We start from the raw sequence: 12,860 nt of genomic DNA, 5'->3' as shown, positions 1-12,860 counted from the left end.
CATGTAAGTCATGGAACGCGGTCACTGAGAGGAGTCCTAGAAATCACGCTGCCCAATGCTTCCCCAACTCTGGTCTAAAATAAAGTTTTTATCAATCAACCTATGGTGACTTTTTTTAAAAAAGACATGTAGTGAACTCCTTCTAAAGCTGAATTTAATCCATCTCTAAAGGACTGATAGTCTGGGATTACAGCTTTCCTACTTTTCTGAGGTTAAAATGTCCTTTCTTTTAGGAGCTCTCTACAGGTGGTGATGATGGTAGATAATGATGAGTCTTTCTTTTTAACTTACCTGGTTGGCAAAATAACCCCTGGACCATGTAATCCCTAAAATCCAAAAAAAAAAAAAAAAAAAAAAGTTAAAGATGCACTGACCTATTCCAATTCTTCCCTCTGTAAATTCTGAGTCCCACTAGTGAATGGAAGTCTCGCACCAGGAGTGATATAAGCAGCAGCAAACAGTAGCAAACTGAATGGAAGGAACACCCTGGGCAGATGGAACCCAGGGCCAACAGCATAACAATTGGGGGTGAGTCACCATTCTTCCCTCTGCAGCTTCAACCCCTAAAGATGAGAGAAGAGCTTACTAGAAGTCCATCATAAACGAATAGGAAGCCATCAGTGTTGTCACTGATTACGGTACCTCTTGATGACTCTGGGTGAATGTTAAATCACCACAGAAATACAGGTTCCAATACAAGAAACAGATGAACCTGTCATACACAATAACACAGCTCTAAGCTAATGAATTACCCATTACCATAGCACAGTGTGAATTTCTACCTGAGTAAGCTAAAATGAACATCTAAAACTGACTAGGTTCTTAGTTTGGGAGAAAATGCCAGGAAGCATCCATTTCCTCCTCCTTTTTTCCTTAAAGTAGCCCTGTGGTCCCTTTGTTACAGACAAAGATGAGTGATATGAACAGAAACTGCTTTGAACTTCTGAGAAGTAGGTACAAAAATTATGCAGTTGATGATCTGTGTTGGTCTTTTTGGGATTTCCTTCGGAGCATCATAACTGTCCCAGGACTTTGAACCACCAGGGCCCCGGCGTCGGAGCCAACAGTACCTATCTCGGTGATGACAGCTGTGCAGAAAAGGCTTGGCACTTGCAATTGCCCCCCTGGGTCCTTCTACTAGTATTTCAGGAAACAGAAACGAAGCTGCAGCAGCCGATCACTGTCACAAAACAGCAAGCATGGGACACAGGCACGAAGGTGGCCTACGTCCTCATGACAGTTAAACAGAACCGCTCTGCTGGAATCCCAGCCATCGGCTTACGAGAAAAACCACACTCCCTGCCCCATATGGTAACTTCCAATATTCTTCACCTCATTATTGAAGGAAACCCACACACATGGAGTAAGAGTTACAAGAGAATTTAAATATCACAAAATTGAAATACAACACGAGTATTCCAGTATGAAAAACACTAACCAGGGCGCCTGGGTGGCACAGCGGTTAAGCGTCTGCCTTCGGCTCAGGGCGTGATCCCGGTGTTACGGGATCAGGCCCCACATCAGGCTCCTCCGCTATGAGCCTGCTTCTTCCTCTCCCATTCCCCCTGCTTGTGTTCCCTCTCTCGCTGGCTGTCTCTATCTCTGTCAAATAAATAAATAAAATCTTTAAAAAAAAGAAAGAAAGAAAGAAAGAAAGAAAGAAAGAAAGAAAGAAAGAAAGAAAGAAAGAAAGAAAGAAAAACACTAACCCTTCCTCCCACTGGATTTTTTCTAAGTAATACAAAATGATTATTTGGCAGAAAAGATAAGAAAATCAATGGTGAAACTTCGTTTAAGTGATTTATTGAAGTTCTGAATGACATTTCTCTTTCTCCAGAAGCACCTGGCTACATTTAGCAGGTCTAGAACTTTCACTTTGTGTTGTTGATCAATATAGTGCCTCCCCTTTTGTTTTCTTATAATTGTCTCTTAAACTTATAAATCTACGGTAAACCAAATATAAAGGGGTGAGTAGAAAGAAAAGGAAAAGAGCTTCGGTTACGTGCCCTAAAGGGTTAGAGACACAAGCAAGTTTTATTTAATAGTAGCAAAGATAGGCATCATTGCTTAATATAAAAGAACAAAGGTCTTTTAGAAGCAAAACATTTGGCCGTTCTTGGTAATCGTCTTACAGAAGATCAGACTGACATGTTCTCTCCCTCTCCATTGCCCTCCTACACCTACCATCTACCACTAAGTACAGAAGGCATGATTTAAGATTTTACCTATGTTTTCCTTGGCTTACAGGGATTTAGGGATAATTTATGTAACTTGAACATTTGCTCAGGTAGCAGATAGAAGATATTGCATTTTGATTCATTCCTGATCCTGTTACTATCCTTAAAAATTTTACTTGCATTTTAAAATTCATTCTATAATTTCAATCAATCCTCAACTATAAATATGTTTTAAAAGGAGGATGTAGAAACTTTAAAATGCAGTCATGGAAGTCACATACAGAAGGACAGCCAATAATCCTTCTATCAATCCTTGTGTCAAATAATACAAGACAGAAAGCCATGTCTAGCATTCAACCAAAAATAAAGGATAAATTAAAACTATAAGTTAAAATGAAAATTACACAGTTTGTCTAAAAACCATTCTTTGTGGCCATTCTCTCAATCTTATATAAAACTATCTTTAAAATAAAAAATATGTGAAGAGGGTTTAAAATAAATTTAAGTATTTGCTCCAAACCATTTAAAAATAAATTTTAAAACTGAGCTGAGAACTAGAATCAGTCATTTTAGTATTTTAATACAGAATATTTCCAACCCATAGTTTCTAGCACTCAAGAAGCACAGAGGCCACAGGGACCGATAATCACACTCATAAAAAGCCACATGCCAAGAAGCAGGAGGTAGCACAGTGCTCTTTGTTCCCAGCACGCCCTTACCTGCAACTGCAATAATCGCTTGTGCTTCCCAACTGTTTGAAGTTCAGGAAGATGATGCTCCAAACATCTGAATTTCAGCAGCAGCAGAGGAAAAAAAAGGTCACCCAGCTTAAGATGAGCTGTGGTTAAATTAACATTTAAGCTCAAACAAGATCAAAACAGGAACTGGTGCGGTAAATGGACCAGTAGCAGCAGCCACTCTCTCGTCCACAGGCACAAACTGCGGTGCACACATGTGCTCCCGGGCAGAGAGCGAACCTCTTCTCGCTAATTAGCATCAGAACCACCTAGCTGGGGAAGCACTAAATGCACTCCTCATGAAAAATTAAACGCACCGTCGGAGGACGCCCCTCCTCCTGCATTACACTTGTGCCAACAACAGCAACAGAAACCATTTTATTGGCTTTTGAAATGAAGAAAAGTAAGAATCCAAACTCCAAGCAGAGTTCTCCAACAGCTTCAGATGCTTTGTTTCCAGTTTTGTTTTCAAGAAAACAGTCTGGCTCATTCGTCAAGGAAATCACAAGAGAAAAACCATTACAAAGAGCAGCAGCAGCTGAGCATCCAAGAGGCCATCACTCTAGGGCGCCCTGTCCTCCCCTGAATGTCACCGTGGGGAAGACCCGAGGGTCTGTCCCTGTTGGCCCTGTTCTTTCTGCGCCAGCCCGATCGATGGGCTCATTTTAAGGGGAGTATCCTAGAAATGCCATAATCCATCTCATGGTATAGGAGATTCCAAGGCCAAAATCCTGAATGTTACACAGCACGGGTTACATTTTCTCCCCATCTAAAACTCGCAGCCTACGGTGGATACTCAGTGCTGAACAATTTGCATAACTAAGCTCAGCCCCTCATTATGGAGCACTTATAGAGGAATCATAAAGTCACGCCTGGAAGCACAAATGGCTGAGAACTGCATGGCAGTTGGCCAACTTAATATGAAGATTTCATATTTTGAGAGTTTCATCGCTTTAATTTGAGTCTGACGCATGAATGAGGTTCTCACCCAGAGGACTGGGGAAAGAACTAGAACCAGAATGAAAATGAAAGGGACTCCATTATCTTGGTGTTCAAGACTCTAAAGTGATGTCTCTTTAAATCATGGGCCTTCACGTCACCTGCAGCCCAATCTTCAACAGTAATTACTAGAAATGCAGATTCCTGAACCCCCCAACCCAGAGCTACTGAACCAGAGTCTTAGTGGACAGACCCTGGAATCTGTACTTATATTTCTTATGCGCATTCAGATTTGCTCCTTAAACGACCAACTGCTTCACAGGCAGTGTCAGCTGCTAAACACACACGCACGCGCGCGCACGCACACGCGCACACACGCGTGCACGAGCACGCACGCACATACACCTTTGCGGTTATATTCACTGCAGAAATTTGTCAAGCACACAATATGGTTTCATATTCTTTTTTTTAAGATTTTATTTATTTGAGAGACAGAGGTAGCAAGAGAGCAGGCTCACGGAGGAGAGGGAGAAGCAGGCTCCTCGCTGAGCAGGGAGCCCGATGCAGGGCTCCATCCCAGGACACTGGGATCATGACCTGAGCCGAAGGCAGATGCTTAACCGACTGAACCACCCAGGTGCCCCTAGTTTCATATTCTTAAAGACTTGCTGGGTCTACACTGACCAAAAACTTCAATTACTGGCAGCTGTAAACTATGTGCATGAGTGCAAAAAAAAATTATAATAATAAAAGGACAATACGATGGAAAGACACTGTTGATCAGACTTACAACCACGGTTCATATTTGCCCATCACCAACTCACACTTCTCCCTCCCTGGGGAATCGGCCAATTGCTTCCCCCAGGAGAGGACTACAGTGAAAACGCCTGATATGGAAGTAATTGGCAAGTCTCTCAGGTGCGAGCAATCTAAGCGCGATATTTTTGTTCATTGAGTTTAAAACCCTACAACTTCCTGATCAAGCACAATTTCAGACCCACACCTTTTAAATATTTTCATTTAATTTGGTCATTGCAACTACCATCATCGGGTTTCGATTCATGGTCTTTAGCTATTAATTTAACGAATATTATCTTTCATTTAATCTATTTAGGACCTGTTTAAAATATATTCAGTGGTGTAAAAAATACACCAGAGAAGCCTTTAAAAGTTTTTGTTTGGATGGTTTTGCTCCACAGCTCATTATTAGGCATTTCACATACAATGAGAACAAAAGTCCCCTAATTCTTTACAGGTAACAAATAAACTGGATTATAAATTATAGAACAGCCTAAGCTTTATTCAAAGAAACTGGATTCAGGACTCCATGCTGCAAATCCTAAAACATCAATTGAACCCCCTCACCAAAACATTCTCACCTCCTTTCCTCTGCCCAAACTCTTCCTAGGAATCTACAGGACACAGTATGCTCATTTTGACACACTTACATCCTGGATTTGTCATCTTCAGTGTTCGTTTTTATCTATCTCATTCCAAAATGGGACCTGAGGCAGTCTACATAACATCATTATAAATACTGTCACTTAGAATAGACAATAAGCTCAAATAATGCCCAGAGCTCTCACGTTTATTTTGCCTCAAAATATTTTATCAAACCCCTAGAATATTCTGTTCCTTCTAATTCTTGTCCTCCTACACACACACAGCATTGCAGGAAATGGGGTTTTATTTTTAGAAGCTATTTTAAAAAGAAATGAACACCTTTCCCCCATGTCCTTTTCTGTACTGAAGGCCTCTGCTGTGTTGATGGTTGGCACTCTTAAGGTGTTTTGTTTGGTTCCGAGGATACCACAAAGGACTGCTTAGTCCTTTCAATGTTTTCATGGAACACTCCGTGAGTCAGTTTGGCTTTCAATCACTCAGAGGATAAATTCTTACAGAAATGAACCCAACAGAACATAAAGCCCCTATTCCATTATATTATTCTGAAATGGAATACTAAATCAAGTGGCTACCCTTCTTGGCAAAAAAAAAAAAAAAAAACGAAAAAAAAAAAAAAAANAAAAGGCAACAGAAACATCACATACACTATCCGGAGATGGTGATTAATTGAACTCAGCCACCCACAATCTAGCTTGGGCCACTTAGTGACTAACAGAATTCTGGAGTCAGGGGTACTGCCTGGGGGCATGACACTCCTAGTGGCTTTAAAATGGTCCATATGAGGACTGGATATAATTCCAAGTTAACCAATCCCCTTCTCTAACTAATTGGGTTGGCCTTTTTATAGCTAGGTTCAAGATACTGACAAGTAAACCACAAGGTCAGTGATGCCAACTCAGTAAGTATGTAAGTATGTAATGCACAAATGAAGTCTGCGTCTCAGAGACCTGAGGATCCTTCAGTTACCTCCTGTGCCCACATCTATCCTCTCAGGTTTTCAGGGCCACTAAACTACCTAAGTGCTGAGTAGGACCTCGTTAGCAGTGACAACAGTAGAAACCTGGTAAGTCACAACAGATGCTCCTCGCCTCACCAACCTGAACAGCCCAATGAGCCTGGGAAGACCAAGAGCTACAGGTCCCACACACTTGCCATGATACATTCTTAAAGCACCCACTCTCCTGTCTAGATGTGAGTACAGCTCAGATTGACCTATGGGGGTTAATCTGATAACCTGAAATCAGATTAACCTTGCCTTCGCCCCCTGAAATAGTTTAGAAAACAATGCCACTTCCCGTTCCCTTTTATGGACCCTTATAGCATACTTGCTGTGGTTACTAGGTAGCTAGCAATTGTTACGCAGTGAACTCATAATTATATGTCTGTCTTCTCTGTAATTTCTTCTTTCTGATTACCCTTGGCAATGATAATCACTTAAATATATGCCATTTGAAATTATAAAACAAATAACAAAATGTTAGCACCATCCCTCTAATATGAAATATTTATATTATGTATTTCTTTTTTATTCATACACATTTAGCTGAAGTCAGTTTGTATATAAGATTTTTATTCCTATTTTTCAGTTCATAACACATTAGATTTTTCCATGTTACCATGATGTTCAAAATCACTTTTAATGATGTCATAATTCATCCAGGAGATGTACCTCACTCCCTTAGCTTTTAAGACGCCTCCAATTTCCCACTGTTACAAATAAAACTACAACAAACATCTTGTGGGTAGATGGGTTCCTTTTTGGACTAGCTCTTTAGGACAAATTCCCAGAAGTGGTACACTGAATCACTAGATACTCACACATTGATCTAGGGATTGCCTGTCAAACTGCTTTCCAAAAGTTTCACACTAACTTACAATGCAACCAAAAATGTACAAGAGTTTATATCTTTGCCAGCCCAAGTATCGTTTTCATTGATTTTTCTCAAGGTTAGTACATAAAAATAGTAGCTTCTTTCTAGTTGCATTTATTTGATTCTACTGAGATTGACCTATTTCCAGACATTTATCAGCTCCACTTCTTCCAAACTATCTACTCACTTTTTTTGCCATTTATCTACTATTTATCAACTTGGATAAGCTCTTGGCATAAGACACATATTAATACTTGATCATACTGGCTGCAAATAAGTTCCCTACTCTGGTTACGTTTTGTTTTCACATGAGATTATTTTATGTACTCAAGTCCCTTGATCACTCCTAGTCCTCGAAAGTCATCTGTCCTCCAGGGAGTTCATAAATATTATATTCTATTTTCTTCTTGTTTTTCTAGTGTTGGATCGTGTTGTTGTTCTTTATTAATCATGTGGAATTTGGGTATATTCTATCAGGTGCCACCCTCAATAAATATTTTGCAAATTTCAAACCAATTATGTCACCGATATTGTAGAATAATCCAGTTCAGATTGATTTCTGTTCAGACTGATTTGTCAGACTGATTTATGAAGTCCCCTTTTATACACATACATTTAAATCATGTGTGGGGTGAGGAGGCTGTGTGTGTGTGTGTATTGGGGTCTATTTCTATTGAAGTTCTTTTGCAAATATTAGCCTCTCTCTCTTATGTTAAAAATAAAAATAAAAAGAGTTTTCTTTCCCAAATACTTTTGGAAGCTGGGTGTGTATGGGGAAGAGAGCTGCAGCAAAAATCTAAGCCCAGAGAACCTAGGGGGAGTTCTCTGGGAATCTCTGGGAACTGGGTCAGGGAAAACCAGGCACAGGCATTCCAAGTGTTCACACCTTCATTCAAAACACTAGAGTTGTTCCCTTCCAAACATGCATTCCTCAGGTCACTGAATAGGGAGAATATTTGCCCTCTAAGTTTCCCCTGATCCTTCCATACACCCATAAGTGCCGAGCATCCACTACGTGCCAGGCACTGTTCTAGGCTCAGCAAAAAACAATGCAGGTAAAGATCCAAGACACCTGATCTGTGAAGCGTATTCCCAAAGATCATATTTTGGCCATAATACAACAGCAGACACTGCCTACTAACTGCCTATTAAGTGCCAGGCATTTTAAAATTTATTAATACACACAAACATCTCATTTAATCTTGAAAGCAACCCTTGGGCTGGTTGTTGTCACCATTTTAGGTAAATGAAACTGAGGCTTAGAAGAGCTAAATGCCTACACAGAACTAGTAAGCAACAGAACTGTACCCGCACCCGGCCTCCCAGCTACATGCAGGACCCTAATTGTGTAGGGCTCCATGTGGATGGGCAGGCTACCTGCAATTAATTCTCTAACACAATTCTGGCAATCACTTACTAAACAGGCGATTAATCTACATTATCTCACATGCATACTTTAAAAGTACAAATGCACTCTGCTCCACCACGTATCACTTCCCCTTTTATGTATCATCCTAGCTCCCAGGGACTACTTGCTCTGTTTATGCTGTGGCATAAGGAAAACATCCCCCTGTAACGGCTGACGGAGACAGCCCCCAGCAAGGAGCCCCGCCCCTGACTGGCCCCTGCCCTGAGCAGCAGGGCTTGCTGTCTCTATCTGTCTCTATCTCCCCTGGCTCTCTGAGACTGGTAAGATTCTTTCATAGACTGCTCACCTGGTATGAACAGCATTTATTACTGACAGAACTAGCAAGGAACCATCTGCCTGCCACTGGCAGGAGCATTCCTATTCCCCGGCCACCTACAGCTGTCCAGCAGAGCTCCAACAGGCATGACACCTTACAAGAGATGCATGGGCAGCGTCACTGTCACATCTCTGCCCGTGCGGAACAACAATGTCTGGAAAGACTGAGCATGCCCAGGATGAGATTTCACAGGCACATTGAGAAGCTTTCTCCTAAAGTAGTACAGGAATGGCCTGTCCCAACTCCTCCAGTATCTGCACACACAGAGAAACACGGAGTAGCGGGGAGGGAGCAGTCGGACTCCAACAGCAACTTAGGGCTAAAGGGAGGAGCCTAGGGGTGCCTGGGTGGCTCAGTCAGGCTCAGCTCCTGGTCTCAGGGTCGTAGGATCGAGCCCCGCGTTGGGCTCCGAGCTCCAGGCAAAGTCTGCTTGTTCCTTTTCCTCTGCTCCTCTCCTCAACCCCCCTCTGCTGATGCTCTCTTACTCTCTAAAAGAAATAAAATCTTAAAAAAATAAAAATAAAGGGATCAGCCTAGCACACACACCATTTTATGCTGAAATGAGCAGCACATAGTAATGTTTTACTAAGATGCTCTCTACCACTTGCTTTCTCCTTGGGACTGAAGGCCACATAGCCCATCCCGTTGGGGTTTCCATGCTCTGACAATTACTCTGGTTTCTCCACTGGTTTCACGTGGCATATCTGAAAATGTTAAGACTTGGCTCCCGACTCCAAATCTCTCCTTCTAGCCTCTCAGCTCAAGTGATGATCCATAAATCCTCAGGTGTTCCCTGCTCTCATCTTTTCAGACACAATTCTTTTAGGAGGAAGAAAATCAAATCCCCCATTTCCCGTGAAAAGCTGGCAAAGAGGTGACTGCCAGGAGTGCTGACTCAGTTGTCCTCAACAAATGAGGTGTTTGTTTGTTTTCACAATAAATGGAAATAGTTATCTGGAAAGAAGCAGCAATAGTATTTGCTTAAGGGAGGAGGACCCTCAGTAAAACCTAGAAACATTATTTTGATGATCTCTCCAAATGGAAGCTTTCCGTACAGATGGCAGAACATCACAGCAAATAGCAATTAAGCAAATTCTAAACCCATCTTGTCAAAGACATCTACCACTTTGTCTAACTCAGTGCAAGTTAAACCCCTCTCCCTGACTCCGCCTCCCCTCAGGCTCAAGGTTTTGAAGCCCAAGTAGACAGAATGGAGTTTATTGATCAGCAAGATTAATTCTGAAATAAAAGCCAGCAGTCTGTATTTTACTGAGCTTCGAGCGAGGTGAGCTTTGGGGGAAACATGTTACAAGAAAGGCTTGTGGCCCTCTCCCCACCTGATCAGCAGGCTACGTCCACGAATCTTAATCATCCCATAGAAACATATTCTTGAAGCAACATACGCAGCGTCCGCACTATGTCTTTTCTCTGTGTGTTCGGTTATCCGTGATGCTCCTTAAGTAAATACAGTTCCTCTTAAATCAGTTACAGGATGATTACCCCACGCCTTCAAAAATTCAAGAAGTTTTACCTCCGTAGTTAAGTTTAATAGGAGCTACTTGTGCTCCACATTACATTGGCGTGTTGCTAACTCATAAAAGCCTTAATTACTATGGTTTAGAAAGCTGGCAGACATCCGCATGCGTCGGGCCTATGGAAGCCAGCATATGCCTAATGAACACCGAGTCCTAGAAAGCAAAACACCACCCAGACAGGCCCGGCTTACGTTTGGGCCTGTAAACACGTCTCTCCGTAGAAATGACTACACTGCAGGGATGAGGTCCCCGAGCAGTCCCCAAAGTCTATTCGCTCCTGATGTCTGCGAAGACTCCAGCCGTGCTAGAAAGCTGTGGGGACCCTCCACAGACGTCCAACCCAGGACAACGCCAGCGGCAGCTCACGGTCCTCTCGTGCCGCACCGGGCCCTGGGGCACGGACAGCCCAGCAGCGCTCGGCAGGGTGAGGTCCAACTGGCGGCCGACCCCTTGGCTCAGCTTCTCCCTCCGTCAAGTGGCAGCAACACCTAATCCAGAGCTACAGCGGGCACAACACTACACGTGAGACGCGGGCGGCGTCACCGTCACGTCTCTGCCCGTGTGAGACAACAATGTCTGCGAGGACTGAGCGTGCCCTGGATGACACTTCACAGGCACAGCGGTGTGAGGAGCAAACGGCATGACCGCACAGGGCTTGGCTCTGCACCTAGGCTTCATAAAGCCTCCGTAAATGGCAACTTCAAAACTCACACACTCTCTACATCCCCCCTTTCCCCAGCAGGCAACCTCTTGATAGCAGTTTAAAGCCCTCTTGTGGGGCGCCTGCGTGGCTTAGTTGCAAGCGTCTGCCTTCAGCTCAGGTCATGATCCTAGGCTCCCAGGATCGAGCCCCGCATCGGGCTCCCTGTTCAGCGGGGAGCCTGCTTCTCCCTTTCCCTCTCCCTGCAGCTCCCCCTGCTTGTGCACGTGGGCTCTCTCTGTCAAATAAATAAATAAAATCTTAAAAATAAATAAATAAATAAAGCCAGCCCTCCTGCTTCCTGGTTTCCTACTCCACGAGGTGGTCTTTAACTTCTCCCACCTTCTCCCCTCCCCCTGCCCACCTGAATGCAGCTTAGTTCAGGAAATGAGCACAGAAGACACACCAGAAGATCTAGTTTCAACTTTAGCTTTCCCACGTCCTCATCCAGCAAAGCTTACCCCGTCTGAGCTTGCCCCAACCCATCCTGTCCTTTTCCAGCTGAACTGTATCCATTGTTCAAAATTTTGCAGAAAGCTCACACACGCACACGCACACACACACGTTCCAAATTAGGGGTTCCTGCCTCATACTCTGATGACCCTTGTGTATGCTTCAAGAGAAATTAACATACTATATTTGAAAGTATTTGTCCCCCTCTCTACAGTTGGTGGGCACACATTATAATTTGGTTTCTAATGTCCAAGGCAACAAATCCTCAAAATGCATTTTGATAATAATGCATATTGATAATAATAATAATGCATAATGATAATGTACTATGATAAATAATGCATAATGATATTGTCTGTCCTACCTACCTGGGAGGCAGGTGAATGAGAGGAAGGAAAGAAGGCTGGGGATAGAGTGGAGATACACATTGGAATAACTACATCAAAGTACTTGGCCAATTATTAATTATTCTGTAAATGTTAGTGCTGATATTATTTTATACAGCAGGTTAGTGAAAAAGACAAATTTGCAATTGAGTGTTCCTGCCTTTGGCCACAACTGTGGTATAATTGACCTGTTATCACTGTAGTGGGGGAATATGATGCAAGGTAGAAAAGCCTTTGGATCCCTACACATCTCCCTTCAAGAATCCCTGCTGTAAAAGAATTCCAGCCTCAGGGCAGATGTACTACTCTTTACACTCCTAAACAAACAAGGACTCTGCCTCCCAGGGAATGGCATATCCTCACTGACCAGCTTCTTTCTTCTCCATCTTTGATTAGCTGCATCCCCCTATCACCCATCCAGAGCACCACTCAGTGCTGCTGTGATTGCGTACTGGCTCTTGTAATGGGATTAGCATGGCAGGGGCCATGAGCGGCTTTGTGCTCCACTGTGCCCTCAGTGCCCAGCCCAGGCCCTGGCACATAGCAGGGTCTCAAAGGTACTTATGGAACAAATGGATGGACAGACGATGACTACTAACACTGCAAGTACCAAAGTGAAACTCTACGGTTAGACTCTGCAGAAGCAAACCTGAACTCGAGTAGGCCTCTCCCCTAATCTTCATTTGTCTGTGTTCTCTCATTCCCTACATACTTTACCTACCAAACATCAAAGTTCCACTAACAAGTCCCTCACTTGTTGCTTCCACAGCACTATATCAACTGTATTTTCATTCCTTTTTTTATTTATTTAAAAAAAAAAAACTTGAAAAGGGCAGCTCTGTAGTCTGACTTTCAAAACTAACATCTATTTCCCCTTTTCTTCTAAAGACAGTCCTGGTACTTGCTGCCTCCT

At 42.9% G+C, this 12,860-nt stretch overlaps 1 protein-coding gene across 1 annotated transcript in view; it reads right to left on the bottom strand.

Annotated features, from left to right (window-relative positions):
* The window catches only part of MTUS2 (microtubule associated scaffold protein 2), a 640,692-nt gene that overhangs the window by 511,295 nt on the left and 116,537 nt on the right, over positions 1 to 12,860 (bottom strand). The window contains exon 5 of the mRNA XM_034665023.1: positions 292 to 326. The gene's annotated coding sequence lies outside the window, so the exon portion shown is untranslated. The remainder of the gene's footprint in view (positions 1 to 291; positions 327 to 12,860) is intronic.

This window comes from Ailuropoda melanoleuca, chromosome 7, assembly GCF_002007445.2.
Source record: "Ailuropoda melanoleuca isolate Jingjing chromosome 7, ASM200744v2, whole genome shotgun sequence".
Lineage (NCBI taxonomy): Eukaryota > Metazoa > Chordata > Mammalia > Carnivora > Ursidae > Ailuropoda > Ailuropoda melanoleuca.
The sequence above is the reverse complement of the archived record's forward strand: the minus strand, read 5'-3'. Positions and strand labels throughout refer to the sequence as shown.